Genomic DNA, 12666 nt, shown 5'->3' on the forward strand with positions numbered 1-12666 from the left:
CTGCAATGAAAATCACTCTTTTGTGTTTATTCTTATTACTGGTTACATACACAAAAATATTGGAACAACATTAAAAGAAAAATTTGCTCACAATTTCATCACCTCTACAAATCGACATGTTTTTATTTCCTTTACTTTATAACAGACACTTCCGTCTGGATATAGGCAAGACTGTCACACACACGTGATGTCATGAACAATTTAATTATGCAAGTAATTCCTACTCAAACACGCACAGGTGTATGATCATTTTCACAGATTTACAGTTAAGAAAATAAGTACTTTAGTTACTGGGCAGCCAGAGCACAATTCTGCACAAGTTCAGACCTGACCCTACCTCCTACCCCCTCGAGCAAGCTGGGATCTCAGTAAGCTCTTCCTCTAGCTCTCTACCAACTGCCACGTCCAGATGGCAGTCAGACACCTGAATCAAGGAGAGTCACTCAAGCTTTGGAGCAGGGGCCTCCTGGCCATTAGCAGCACAATTATCTTTAGAAATTTAAATGTGGCAGAGAAAAGCTGTCATGAACTGGGAAGTACCAAAGTGGACTCTGCCAATCAAAGTAAAAAAACATCTGGCCTTAGCCCAACTGGGCCCAACTTCCATTCTCAGCATACACTTGCAGAGCCTTGCTGCACTCATTTACCGTGCTGTCGCCTGGGCCAATTAGTAATAATGAGCTCCCTCCAGCACGGGTGATGTTAACAAGGGGGTGAAAAGAAGAAGGGCCACAGTGCCCACATGATCTCACATATACATGTTAGGTGCTTAACAAGTGTTTGCTGCTTGAGCTATGTGCAGAAAAGTACACAATTAATAAGCTCCATAAATTATCTCAAGTAAAGATATCCCAGTAGCCACAGTTCAGATGAAGGAATAGAACGCTGTCAGCAAGCCACAAACTTCCCTAAAGCCCCTTTTTTTCTCCCCAAAGGTAAACACTATTCTGATTTCTAAAACCGTAGTTTATTCCATGGCACCTCACACAAGAGAGACAATACATGTTTATTCTAACATCATCATTTAGATGTGCCTGTTTTTGAATTTTATTTAAATGGAATTGTAAAGTATGTTTGTTTGTGAAATTATTTATGTTAAAGCACATAGTTGTAGTTTATTTATTCTTTACCCCTGTATTCAATTGCATGCATATGTCATGATATACACATATGACTTCTCTTCTGTTGAGAGACATTTGGGTTGTTTCCAGCTTTGAGCTATTACAAACAATGCAGCCAAGAACATTTTCTTGTATGTCTTTTGATGTCCTATATGTTCATTTCTATTAGACATATATCCAGGAGTGAGTTGCTAGATCCCAAGGCTTATGTGTATTTAACTTCATTAGAAATTGCCAAACTATTCCAAAGTAATGGTGTCAATTTGCATTCCCACCAGGAGCATATGAGAGTTCCAGTGGTTTCACATCCTCAACTGCACTTGGTATTGTCAGTCTTTTTAATGTTAGTCTTTCGGGCAGACGTGCAGGGATATTTCATTGTGGTTTTAATTAAACATCCCTGACCGCTAAAATGACTTGATTAGATCTTCATATGTTTAGTAGACATTGAATATTCTCATTTGCGAAGTTCTTTTTCATGTCCTGGTTCCACTGTATTTTTTCTTTTATCTGTCTTTTCCTTATTGATATGAGGCTATCTTTCTATATTTTGGTAATGAGCTCTTTGCTGTATGTACTGCAAACATCTCCAAAAACAAAGAACTCATTACCAAAATATAGAAATTCTAACATTTTTTCTAGGAATTTATCAATTTCAACCAAGTTGTCAAATGTATTGGCATAAAGTAGTTCATTATATCTGTTTATTATTTTTTGAATGTCTGTTTTATTTGCTTTGTCCTCTGTTTCATTCCTGATATTGCTATAGTGCTGCCTTCTTTGTGATTGGTCTCACCAAGAGTTTATCAATTTTATCAGTCTTTTTAAGGAACTACCTTTTGGCTTTGTTGATTTTCTCTCATACAATGTTTTCCTATATCATTCATTTCTGCTCTTAACTTTTGTATATTCTTCCTTCTGCATTCCTTGGGCTTAATTTGCTATTATTTTCCTACTTATTAAGAGGAATGGAGACTTATTATCAGCCTTTCTTCTTTCCAAATATACACATTTAATGCTATAAATATCTTCCTATGCATGATTTTAGCTGCATTACATGTTTCAATGTGTCATATTTTAATTACCATTCAGGTAAAAAAAGCTTTTTATCTCCATTGCTAATTTCTTCCTTGGCCCATGGGCTATTTCAGAAGTACGTTGTTTAAACTTCAAACAATTAGGAACTTTCTAGTTACCTTTGTTACTGATTTTTACCTAACTATCATTGTGGTCAATGAACATACTCTATATTATTTCAGTCCTTTGAAGTTTATTGAGACTTGATTTATTGCCCAACATATAATCAATTTTGGTAAATGTTTTATGTGCACTCAAAAACAATGTACACTCTGGAGTTGTGAGTGCTGGGTTCTATACATGTCAATTAGATCAACTTTGCTAATCGTGCTACTTGCTAATATTTTGTGTGCTTGCTCTAATAGTTACTGAGAAATATGTGTTAAAATTGCTCACTATGGTTGTAGATTTATCCAGTCCTCCTATTATTTTTGTCAATTTTTACTGGCACTCTAGCCAATAAAATGCACATGAGAGAAGAACTTTAAGGTATAAAAATGGGGAGGCAGAGATAAAACTATCCCTATTTGCTGATGAGATTATTGTTTACCAAGAAAACCCAAGGAAATCAACTTTTTAAAAAAGACTACTAAAAACAATAAGAAAATGCAGTAACGTTGTGGGGTAGAAAACATATAAAGAAGTCAATAGTTAGAAGCAAAAACACTATAATGGAGAAAAAGAGTCCATTTACATTAGCCAAAACTACAACAACAAAAAAATGATATTATTTCTTAGGAATAATTTTAACAATAAATGAGTAAGACATGGACCTAAAAAAAACTATTTCAAATATTCCAGGACACACAACAGAAGACATAAACTAATGGGAAAGCATACCACATCTTTTGCCAAGATGACTCAATGTTGCTTGCTCTCTTGTTTCAAGAGTATGCTGATCTTCCTAATTTGATTTTTAAATTTAGCATAATTTCAATAAACCTAATAAACAGTTCTCTTTTTTTAAGGTAGAAAAAAAATCCCAAGGTTCATATTGAAAATAAGCAAAGAAAATTTTCAAAGGAAGCTCTAATTTAAAAAAAAAAAATCAATGAAAGGGGATTACCAGACATAAAAATATTTTACAAGGGCTCAGTAATTAAAACAAGGTAGTAGCAGTTCATGAATAGATGAAGCAATGGAATAAGAAAGTACAGAAAAAGGATTGAAATGGCAAATCAGTAGGGCAAACTTAACTTTTTAATAGTGGTGGGGCAACAAGGTAGCTACGTGGGAAATATCAATGTCAGACTCATTTATCACTCTGTGTTCCATGATATATTCCAAATGAACCAAATCTTTAATATTAAAACAAATCAAAAAATGTAGTAAATAAATAGATGGGATAATTTTTCATAATCTCAGAATGTGGAAGGCTTTTTAACTATCCCCAAATTGAAAACTATAAAAAAGATAAATTCAACTATATAAAAAATTTATTTAAACCTTTGCATGACAAAAGTAAACTTCACCATAATAATAATAATAATAAAGTCAAAGTGGGAAACACAATTATAACTAATTGTAGACAAAATAATCTTTCTAACATATAGAAAGTTCTAGAAATGGATAAGAAAAAGACCAATAACCCACTGGAAAAATGGACAAATACTGTAAACAAGATAATTCAAAGGATATGCAAATTATTCTTAAATATATTTCAATGGTACTTTACCCATAATAAGAAGCATAAAAGTTAAAACTACCTAAGATATCATATGTCACTGTAAAATTGGCAAAAATCCAAAATTTGATAGCATCTTCTGTTGCCAAGTCTATGAGACATAGGCACTCTCATACCATGCTGGTGGCAGCGTAAATGTATACAACCCATACAGAAGGTTGCACTTAGCAAGAGCTAACAAAATTACAAATGTATGTGCTCTTGGATTCAGCAACTACACTTTGGGGGAATTTACCCTACAGATATATTTGCATACCTACAAAACGGCATATATACCATCTATTGATTGCAGCATTGCAGTCAACAGCGAAAGATTAGAAGGAACCTGGATACTTGTCAGTAAAGGACTGGTTAAATAAATTCAGTGGAGTATTTTGTAACAGTAAAAATAACTAAGAAAGCACTTTACATATTGATATGGAAAGCTCTCTAAGATATGTTAAGTGAAAAAAGCAAGGTACAGAATGATGTGTAGAGCATGCTAACATTTACATTACAAAAGAGGGAAAATAAATATTTGTATTATAAATATATATGTTATATGTATTATAAATATAGATAGATAGATAGATTTTTTTTAAGATAAGGTCTCACGCAGTCACCCAGGCTGAGTGCAGTGGTGCAATCACAGCTTACTGCAGCCTTGACCTCCCAGGCTCAAGTGATCCTCCCAGCTCAGCCTCCCCAGTGGCTGGGACTACAGGTGCACAGCACCACATCCAACTAATTTCTGTATTTTTTATAGAAATGAGTTTTTCCCCACATTGCCCAGGCTGGTCTCAAACTCCTGAGCTCAAGCAATCTGCCCACCTTGGCCTCCCAAGGTTCTGAAATTTCAGGCATGAGTCCCCATGCCCAGCCATATTTATTTTCCAAATTTCTCAAAGGGTAAGTAAAAGACTAAAGCAGTGGTTAACTGGCTATTCAGGCCTGGAAAAAGGCAACATGAATGTCCAATGTGAAAAGGAGATTTTTCACTGTAAGACTTTTTATTCTTCTGATGTTTTACTATGTAAATATATTACACTTCCAAAACATTTAAAAATATTTTAATGCAAAGAACTATCCTAACAATGCCATCAAATACATTTACTGCCACACAGGGCTGAAATGCAGTGTAACTCTAGCAAGGCCTCTATGCCATTACTAGGTACATCAGGTAGGATAGTTTTGACTGTAAATGGTAGGAGGACAATGTATTATCTCAATTAACAAAATATCCAAAGTCAACTATCCCAAGGCTGGAATTGCTTCTGCAGTTTCAAGCATCACATAGAGACCTGACCATGAACAGCCAAAATGAGTACTGTCCATGTCCTCTTGTATATGGCCCAGAAGTTTCCCAATAGTCTTCCTCTCAGGTCCAATTGGCCAGTAATGTGTAACGTGTTCATACCCAAGCTGCAACAGAGACTGGGGTGTAGTAGCAATAAGAATAATCACTAAGCTGGGTGCAGTGGCTCATGTCTGTAATCCTAGCACTTTGGGAGGCCGAGGCAGGCAGATTACCTGAGGTCAGGAGTTTGAGACCAGCCTGGCCAACATGGCAAAACCCTGTCTCTACTAAAATACAAAAATTAGCACATGCCTATAATCTCAGCTACTCAGGAGGCTGAGGCAGGAGAATTGCTTGAACTCAGGAGGCAGAGGTTGCAGTGAGCCAAGATCACGCCACTGCCTCTAGCCTAGGCAGCAGGCAAGACTCTGTCTCAAAAAAAAAAAAAAAAAAAAAAAAGAATAGTCGCTAATATTTATTGAGCACTTTATATGCTCCAGATACTACATAAGCACTGTATATGCATTAACTTGTTTACATTTCAAAGCTACCAGTTAGAGAAGTAGTTTTATTACATTCATTTTACAGACAAAGAAACTGAGGCACTAAGACGTCAAATAACTTGCCGAAGGTCACTTAGTTTTAAAGTGATGGAGCTGAGACTCACGCTTTAGCAATACTGGCTCAAAAATCAGTGATCCCAGTGATCCCTATTATGTATATTACCTGAAAATAAATCTTGAATATCTATAGCAAAAGGTTGATTCTATCAGTAAGGAAGAGGGAAGAAAAATGGCTATTGGATATGCAATCAGCAATATTTTTCCCTAGAAACAGATTGCCCAAATTACAGCCCTTGATTGGCACATACCATCCCGTCAGTGTGTGATACTGGCCATTCATGAACATCTCCCCATGTTCTCCCTAGACCTGTCTCTAGTTATCAGGCAGGAAAACACCTTGGGCAATGACTGGGATCTTTCTAAAAGCAACAGCAGCAGCGGCTCCACCTACAGAAATCTCCAAATCCGTAGTCACCATGCCTATCAGGGGACATTGTGATGAACTCCAGGGAGCAGACGTGCTTCCTCCCAGGGGAAAAATGGCAGCAGGAGCCTCGGATCCCCATGGAAGATTCAGGTGCTCTTATAGGCTACCACATATCCACAGTTCAATTGCAGTCCAAGTTTCAGTGCTTTTTTTTATCCAGGCAGAAGTAGTGCAGGACTACTGACCCAGCATTTCACATGCATTGGCAGAGGCACACCCTGGGAATCACATGAAGTTTTTGGTTTGTAAGAAAACCAGCCATGCCTGGATTTCACAGACAGATCCCCCAACCAGTCTGCACTGCTGCTGATCAGATTATCACTGGGCATTTTCCTATTTCAGAGTCCCCCGCCCTCTCTGTGCCACAATTGCCACTTGAAAGCTCCCTACTGCTAATTAAAACATTCGAGATAAAGAGCTCTTATTTTAAATTAAAACTTCCATCCTCTAGGACTTCATAGCAGCTAACTCTGCCCTCATGTGCTAAAAATACTCAGGTTTTTCTCCCCATCTCATTAATCTAGTAGTTTTTTTTTTTTCATATATTTGTCTTTTCATAGAGTCAGAGATGCAGTGAGTCAATTTCCTCACCTCCCAGGCACATCGCCCAGGGAAGGGGGCGGATATATTCTTAGCCTGAAGAGCACTTTGCTCTGTCTTATGTAAACCCCCAGGAGATGGATGCCTCTAGGCTATGACAAAGAGGAGACCAGAATGAGCAGAGTTGGCAAGAGAATGAAACCCTGAACAAGGAGCCAATCTCCTATGGAACATGCTTGCTACCTGCAGATTTAAAATAGAGCCACTAGCCTGTAGGACACCTGCCTTTTCTCTGAGAGGAGTGAGCACAAGGGAGGGATTCTTCTCCAAGTATCCTCTCCCAGAGGTGTCAGAACAGTTGATACCATGCACTCCACGTCTACCCATCAATGTGGAGGCTCGTGGCTATGCCAAGGAGGCACTAGAAGATCTGGCCACCAGAACACCAGAAACTCCTAAGAAGAAATTGTAAGAACTGAAAGTATTAGAAGGAGTATGTCCTCCTGGCCATCAAGACCAACTTTCCTCAGGCTGCAGAAAGACATCGTCATGTTCATATGTGTCCCAACTCATAATGTTAACTGATTTGTATTTCCTAAGCCAAGAAAGCATAGTCATTTATTTTCTCAAGGCTGTGCAGTCTGGTTGATCTACCTGGCTTTGGAGGTTGATATGGTTTGGCTGTGTCCTCACCCAAATCTCATCTTGAATTGTAGCTCCCATAAATTCCACGTGTCATGGGAGGGATCCAGTGAGAGGTAACTGAATCATGGGGGTGGGTCTTTCCTGTGCGGTTCTCATGTTAGTGAATAAGTCTCATGGGACCTGATGGCTTTATAAAGGGGAGTTCTCCCGCACACTCTCTCTTGCCTGCCTCATGTAAGACGTGACTTTGCTCCTTATTTGCCTTCTAATGACTGTGAGGCCTCCTAACCATGTGGAATTGTGAGTCGATTAAATCTGTTTCCTAATTACCCAGGCTTGGATATGTCTTTATTATTAGTGTGAGAATGAACTAACACAGAGGTTAAGCGCTAAAAAGACCAAAGATCTGAGAGATGTGTCCATGTTCTGAAAAACCCTGATCAGGCCTTACAGTGGCTGCTTTCAGCTCTGAAACTTCCCCAGTAGCCTTCAGCTCTGGTGTGGTCACTGACCTTGGCCAAGTCCCATCACCTCTCCAGGCTTTCATGGCCCCATCCTGAGTGAGGAGATGGATTCTGATCCCCACAAACCTAGTCCAGATTAGAAGTTCTAAGCTTCAGAAGAGGCTCGTGCTTCCCTCTGGAGGATGAAAGTGCCTTATGCCTAACCCCTGCCTCTAGCTTCAGGTTTCCTCACTTTCTCTCTTTGACCCTGCCCAAAATCTAGTGGAAATGCTAGGCAGATCCCCTGACAAAGGTCATAGCAGTTAGTTACCTTCAGGTGGCCAACACAATCAATACATTATTTATAGAGTGTGGTCAGCCAAATTATAATCCCCCTAAAAATGCCCACATCCTAATTCCTGGAACCTATAAATATGTCACCTTAATCACAAAAGGGACTTTGAAGGTGGAATTAAGGTTGTTAACCAGTGTCCCGAAAATAGGGAGGTGATCCTGGATTACCCATGTTAGGGCAATCTAACCATGAGCCCCTAAAAGCAATGAAGCTTCTCATTGAAGATGGAAAAGAAATGAAGATGAAAAGGAAAAGCCCGAGAGAGTCAAAGCGTGAGACAGACTTGGCTCCCCATTGCTGGAGGAGGCCACGTGGAAAGCATGAGCTTCCAGAGAATGACCAGCCTCCAGCCAACAGCCACCAAGGAAATGGGGACCTCAGTCCTACAACCACAAGGAACTGAACTCAGCCAACAACCTGAATGAGCTTGGAAACAGAGTCATTCCCAGAGCTTCCAGGAAGAAACTCAGCCCTGACAACACCAGGGAGACTCTAGGCAGAGGACCCAGTTGAGCCCTGCTGTACCCTAGCTTCTGACCCACACAACTATGTGACAATAAATGGATGTTGTTTTAAGCCACTAAATTTGTGGTGATTTATTATAGCCACAATACAAAACTAACCTACAGATGTTCCTGACAATTGCATTACTTTAACATGAAAAGTTTGTCATTCCAGAACACCTCCTTCTGCATCTGATAGTGGAACAGCAAAGGCTGGCCCAGGAGCTGTGCTATTTCTGGCTACTGAGCTCTGTCTTGCTCCCAGAAATTGACATATTTCAAAAACTTGACAGAAGGAGAAACAACAGAGGGAAGAAGGAAAGGAGAGAAAGAGGGAGAGAGGAAAGAGGGAAGGAAGGAGGAAGAAGGAAGAAAGGAAGAAGGGAGGGAGTAAAGGAGGGAGAGAGGGAAGAAAAGAAAGAAGTATGGAAGAAGGAAAGGAACAGGGAAAGAAAGGAAAGGAAAGGGAGGGAGGGAGGGAGGAAGGAAGGAAGGAAGGAAGGAAGGAAGGAAGGAAGGAAGGAAAAGAACTGGTCCTGATGTTGTTATTACTATAACTCCCAAAGGCATCTAACCCCCAACAATGCCATCTTCATAAATTAGGAAATGTAAAGTTGGCTCCACGGCCATATGGAAGAGGATGGGCCAGGAGTGCCCTGAGGATGCTTTGGAATTTAGCAACTTAAATATCTGCACAGAACGTCTTGTGAGCAGCCCTTTGGCTGTGAAAATGCAAATGACCCAGAATGGCTGCCAAGTGTCACCTGGGAGGCTCAACTGGCACAGGAGTCAGGGCTGAGCTCCATTCTTCACTCTCCATCCCATAGAGCCAAACTAGCAGAACACTCAGGTTGTGCCCAAGGGTTCTAAGCCTAGGATGTGTAAAGGGGATGGTCTGTTTCTCTCTCTCTCGCTTTCTCTCACTCTCTCGCTCTCTCTCTCCCCCTCGTCTCTTTCTTCCCTTTGAAGTTCCAAGGTCAAAACTGAAAATTAACCCTGCCCACTCCAGCCCTCAACTTTACGTAATGAGATTATACCATTAAATTTTATTTTTCATAAACAGGAAGAAAAAAGAAAACAAAATTTAAGAGTACATCCAAAAGTCATCTTCCTCTAGCTCTGGAAAGTTCTCCCTGCCTACACAGAGTCATGCAACGTCACTCACGCACATCCCACACCTCTGATCCTCTCCTAGCAAGCACCTCTTGCCAGACCAGGCTCCAGGGAAGCGGACAGCTGGAGAAGCAGAACAGGGGTGACGCCAGATAATCCACCATGGGGAAAGACATGGTATGGTCATCAAGAGCCTTTTGGCTCTGAGAGAGTCCAAGAGATCGTCCCATCTGGTAAAATAATTATAAAAACTGATCTCATTCTTCAAACAGCCCAAGCACTGAGCAGGGACCTGTACTCCATTTTAAAGGTTACAATGCAAAGATTAGGAATAATAATCTATGATCTAAGCCTGTGTTTCCAGAAATTTCAGTAGATGTTCATGAACTTCACATACAGGAAAGAGTAATGTAATAAGGATTGGGGAGCTAAAGGAGGTTCATTTCCCTGGATGCTTCCCTATCTGGATAAATATCACTTCATCCCTTCGTCTACCCAATGACCCCCATATGTGTACTGTATGTGCACGCACACACACGCACGCACACACACACACACACACACACACACACACGCATATGTGCACACACACATGCATGAGCCTCTTGCATTACTCCTCCAAGCCCAAACCTTATCTCAGCACCAATACAAGTCTCTTTCAGAATGCCACTTAAGATATAACCTAGTCTGAAGGATAATCCTTCTCGTACAAGTCAACTTGCAAAAGACACTGGTACCAGGGTAGAAAGAGTACTACGGGAAAGAGAAGAAATCAGGAGATCAAAGTGGGTCCTGCCAGCCAGCCCCATCTCCAGGAAGGAAACCTCTCAGCCTTAGTGTATCTTCAAGATCAATCAAGCCCTCCCTCACCCACAGAGCTGCTGTTGCCCAGCCCCGCTGATCCAAGAAGCCCAGCTGTCTACCGTAATGTGACTTTGCTCGTGGGACTCAGGGCGAAATCTGTCCTGCCATTTGGGAGAGCATTTACCCCTGATTTGATCATTTTTTTTCTTTCTCCAATGCCATCTGTTGAATACTATTACTCTGCTGAAACACAAGCTGTGGTGGTATTAATTTCTTTTTCTCTCTTTCTTCCAAACCTCATGATATGTAAGAATAAATCTTCAAAAAGAGATTTTTAGTATTTGAGTCACTGCTCTGTGAAAAACAACAATAGAAATGAACAGAGCCATGATCATGTGCCAAGCAGTTTACATGAATTAATTCAATTACTCCTCACAACAAAACTATGGGGTGGATTCTATTATTATCCCCATCTCACAGTTTAGGACACTGATGTCACAGCAATGTGGGTTTCAATGAGATACAAGCTATTTAATTAGACATAAGTATGTCATCAGCACCCTCATACCTCTTTGAACTCTTTTGGGGAAGTTAAGTGACTTACCCAAGGTCATAGGGTTACTAAGTGGCAAATCTGGGATTCATATCTACAGAGCATGGCTCCAGAGCGCATTGTCTTAAGCCTCAACCACTGTTCTTTCAAGCGTCCCGGTGGTTTACCCAAGAAATGGCCCAACGCCTACAAAGGCAATGAGGAAATAATGCATACCAATAGCACATTGTTCATAAGAGAAAAGAAATGTGTGTTCTCTGCAATACACTTTCACATACACACACGTACACTCACACACAAACACACTCTTATACACACATTCCTTCTGTGATTCCATTCCTGGATCAAAGAGTTACCAAGGCTGCGTGGGCACAGACACAAGCCTCTTCTTACCTCATTACCTTATGCTTTAGGGAACAGACTAGCCCAGAGGAAATAGAATATTTTTTGAGTATGTTTTGGGAAATAAAAGTAGAGGACAGAGCAGGGCACAGTGGCTCATGTCTGTAATCCTCTGCTTTGGGAAGCAGAGGTGGGCAGATCACTTGAAGCCAGGAGTTTGAGACCAGCCTGGGCAACAGAGTGAGACCCCATCTCCACAGAAATAAAAATTTTAAAAATTAGCCTGGCATTGTGGCAGGTACCTATAGTTCCAGCTACTCAGGAGGATGAGGTGGGAGGACTGCTTGAGCCCAGGATTTCAAGGCTAGAGTGAGCTATGATTATGCCACTGTACTCCTGCATGGGCAACAGAGCAAGAACCTGTCTCAAAAAAATCTAGAGGGCAGAGAGAAGACAGGTTGACCTCCCACCCTTGACAGCCCCTCTTTGTTATGTGGTTGAGGACCAGGGACACCCGCATGATCTGCTTATCGGAGGTAGGCATGCTGTGACTCTCCTTCATCCTGCATCCTCTTCCCTCCTCAGCTCTGCTATGGTATTTACATATGACCACCCTGATCACACCATGTTCCAGCAGCATGTATGCAGATAAGAGAAATGAAGGTTTGGCTTTGAATAACATTTGGGACAACATAAAGAGGGGAAAGGATGATGGCCATTTTCCCTTTTTTTTTTTTTTTTTTACCATTTTTAATCATTGTTTATATTTCAGCATTCTACTAAATGCCACATACAGGAGGGCAAAAGAGTTCAAAGGAACGTGAGCATGCTGATGACGTACTTATATCTAATTGAATAGCTTGTATCGCATTGAAACCCATATTGCTGTGACCTCAGCAATTAAAGGACAGTGCCATTATTGCTACCTGTATTACTTTTAAATCCATAACTGACTGCTATATAACTAGTAGCATCACTGCACCTAACAACTTCAAAATCTCACAATCGACTTTTGTTTTCTGCCCTCCTGGGTCTGTGGGTCAGCTAGACTTAACTCCAAGCTGGAGGTTGTACTTGGTCTGCTCCACATGTCTCTCAATGCAACTGTACTAGCTTCCACTTGAGAAGCTTCTATGATGTGTTCACACAGCAGATGCCAG

The 12666-nt window shown here is 40.5% G+C and overlaps 1 long non-coding RNA gene across 1 annotated transcript in view; it reads right to left on the minus strand.

The window, feature by feature from the left end:
- Positions 1–7033: 7033 nt before the first annotated feature.
- Positions 7034–12666, minus strand: part of LOC116552106 — a 48437-nt gene continuing 42804 nt past the window's right edge. Inside the window, exon 2 of the long non-coding RNA XR_004269227.1 lies at positions 7034–7203. This is a non-coding gene — a long non-coding RNA (uncharacterized LOC116552106). The remainder of the gene's footprint in view (positions 7204–12666) is intronic.

Source organism: Sapajus apella, unplaced genomic scaffold (genome assembly GCF_009761245.1).
Source record: "Sapajus apella isolate SASKATOON/1434 unplaced genomic scaffold, GSC_monkey_1.0 scaffold1, whole genome shotgun sequence".
NCBI classification, from domain to species: domain Eukaryota; kingdom Metazoa; phylum Chordata; class Mammalia; order Primates; family Cebidae; genus Sapajus; species Sapajus apella.